This window comes from Tenrec ecaudatus, chromosome 10, assembly GCF_050624435.1.
Source record: "Tenrec ecaudatus isolate mTenEca1 chromosome 10, mTenEca1.hap1, whole genome shotgun sequence".
In the NCBI taxonomy this organism is placed as follows: domain Eukaryota; kingdom Metazoa; phylum Chordata; class Mammalia; order Afrosoricida; family Tenrecidae; genus Tenrec; species Tenrec ecaudatus.
In genome coordinates, this window is record NC_134539.1 from 51,529,757 (window position 1) to 51,532,892 (window position 3,136).

The 3,136-nt window shown below is 44.3% G+C and overlaps 1 non-coding gene across 1 annotated transcript; it reads right to left on the reverse strand.

Moving 5' to 3' along the window:
- Positions 1–1,732: 1,732 nt before the first annotated feature.
- LOC142460379 (U6 spliceosomal RNA) lies at positions 1,733–1,839 on the reverse strand. The gene has a single exon (XR_012786591.1). It is a non-coding gene; the product is annotated as a U6 spliceosomal RNA (small nuclear RNA).
- Between the last annotated feature and the right edge of the window lie 1,297 nt (positions 1,840–3,136).

The following is a 3,136-nucleotide window of genomic DNA, read 5'->3' on the forward strand; positions in this document are numbered from 1 at the left end:
TTGCGAGAAATCTTTTTGTTTCCTACATGCAACCATGTGAATGATTTCCTTGACATAAATTCTATAAATGTATCTATCAATCATCTATCTATCTTCATTGACCTACCTACCTACCTACCTACCTACCTACCTACCTACCTACCTACCTACCTGGGGGCTTTTAAAAGTTCATGAGAAAATCAATTATCTTTTCATTCAATTTTTCTAGACATTTTTTGAATCCCTCTTGTACATATACCTGTCACAGGTTATCCTTCTCTAGAGAACCCAGTCTCTGACAGGAGGTTAACAGGACTCCTGGCCTATACTTATTAGTTGACAGGAGCGCCCCTCCACTGCAAATTGTTCGGATGGAGGACCACTGATTTAAGAGCTGAAACAGCCATTTAGTATAACTTGCATACAATAATGGCAACCATCATTGTTGACTCTTTATACCAGTCACTGTGATGAGAGATTTCCAGACCCAAACATCTGGATAAAGTGCTTATTAGCACCCTCTGTTTTGCAAATGGTGATAAACTGACAATAAGCAGTAAAGGTGGGGTTTGGACCCATGTTTTCCTTGCATGGGAGCCTCCATTCCTCACCATTACAAATATTGAGAAATATGAGTGAAGTCGCTGAAGAGCAAGGTGAGGATTTGGAACCAGGTAGCCCTGACTTGGAATCTCAAGTGCACATGGACGAGCTAATCTTCCATCATTAAGTGGAGGTAATAGCACCTGTGAAGCTTGTTGAAGGAATACATAATGCAGAGAGATACCTGGTCTGCCACCTCCTTCATCAGTACACTGGAGAACGCTATTGACACGATTTCCATGCCTTCCCTGAAGGGCCGGCTACGGTGTCAGTGTTCCCAGATGAAAACCTTATGTTAAGGTGTATCACCTCCTTCCAGATCCCACCCGCTTCTGGGTCTTTAGGCCTTTTTTTCTGAGCTGGAGACCAGTATGGACAGCTGTCTACTTGATATCCCATACTAGATGCCACATCTCAAACAGAAACGGTCACCTTGCTTCCCTTTGCTACTGCCCTCTGGTCTTTTCTGAATGACCACAAGTCACCTAATCCAGGGTTCTAGGAGTGTTTGTTGACTTCTCCCAACTCTTCCTTTTTTGTATCCATTCCACCGTAAATATTCCTTGCATGTGTCTAATTCTCTCAGCCCCCACTGGCTTTTCCTGACCCAGGTCGCCAAACCCTTAGCTGGACTGCTACACGCATTTCCTAATCAGGCTCTCTGCTTCTCATCATGCCCTGACCATCACTCCACAGGTATGGCCAGGTGGCCTTTCCCACCTGTGAGCTCTTCAAGTCTTCCCCTTTTTGTTCTCAGGATAAAGCTCAGCTCCTTAACTGGGACCTCCCATCTCTCTGAACAACTGGAGGGAAAAGCATATTCAAAATGTTCAGAAAGATGAGAAGTACAAACGAACAAACAACAAACAAACTAAGGGAAGTCAAGGTGAGGTGTAGGAGAAGGCAGAAGCCAGGGCAAAAAAAAAAGAGGTGTGCGCTCCTTACCACCTTGGCTGTGACCTCGATAACTCTTTCAAGACTCAACTAAAAGTTCCTTGGGAGGTTTCTCTGATCCCTGTACCTGTGCCCAACGACTCCTTGGGATTTCCTCACTAAGGCATTTTCTGTGTGGTGTTCTCATCCTCATAAGCCTTGATGGTTCAGGTAGAGACCCAGTTTTATTCTTAATCAAAGTACCTTTTTTTTTTTTTTTAATTTTGAACGCTTCACGAATTTGTGTGTCATCCTTGCGCAGGGGCCATGCTAATCTTCTCTGTATCGTTCCAATTTTAGTATATGTGCTGCCGAAGCGAGCACTCAAAGTACCTTTTTTTTTTTAACAGCTACCGCTCATCTGTCAGTCGAGGCTGCCATATTGCTACGATGATGGTGAAGCAGTAGCAGAGATTCAAGCGCCAAGCTTAATTAGGAAGAGAAGCCTGCTGTATCCTGAAAATCAGCCACCAGAAGTCCTGGGGACCACATAGCCTAGGCTCCACGCCCACTAATTCTGGGAAGGGTGCAGGACCAGGCAATACTTTGTTCTTTTTAGCATGGGGATCCCCCTGAATTGAGCCAATTTAATGGCAGATTCATAGCTACATTGGCGGATCTGTCTCTAGAACCAGACTGAGGTTTCTGAGGAGAGTAAATATGTCTTCTTAACATCATTCCCCAGTGCCTCGCACACAGCTTGCTACAGTAAGTGCCTGTAGTAGGAATGCATCATTCGAGGCGGTGCATGAATCAAAGACCACCAGGGAGAGGGAGGCAGAAAACCACGATGGTAAGATTGACTGTGATGAATGAATGATTTAAGACCTGTCCTGAACCTTTTCAGGGGCTCTTCTTATCTTAAAATCTACAGGAAGTCAATTAGGAGATTATCCCATTTGGTGGAAATGTGACTCAAGGTAGCTTTATCTTTGACTTTAAGATATGTCTAAAAAACCACCTTTGTACCTGATAGCGAACCTGTGTTCCTTTCGTGTGATCTAAATGTCAAATGGGGAGGGTCAAAGAACCAGGAGCTGCACGACCTGTGATTCACTCATAGCTTATCCATTAGAGAATTTCTCTGATGATGTAACTTGCTAAACCAGATGAGCTCTCGGTATGCTCTAGCGTAGGATTTCTCAACCTTGACGCAATTGACATTTTAGACCAGATGGCACTTTGTTCCGTGCATTGCAGGGTATTTAGCATCTTCCCTGCCTTCTACCCTCCGCCCAAGTGTGACAATCCCAAATGCCTCCAGACATTGCCAGATTTCTGTTGGTGGACGTACAGGGGAATCCTGTTCATTTGAGAACCACTCCCTAGAGGACAGAGAATTGGAGCCCATCTGATGGAGCTAGAAGAGCCCTGGATGAAAGTTGCATTGGAAGTTCATTGCCAACTCTGCGGTTTAGGGATGGCATTTTTGCTAAGTTTTGTATGAGTTTGAGACCAGGTTGTATGACTCTAGGAAAAGCACTTGACGTCCATGGATTGAAGCTTTCTGATCTGTAAAATGAAGTAATAGAGTAATGCTCGTCCAGATGTTTTTGGATACTTTTGAGCTCAGTTTTGTTCCGAGGAGTTATTTGGGAGGAGAGATAAGCCCTGTCTTGGT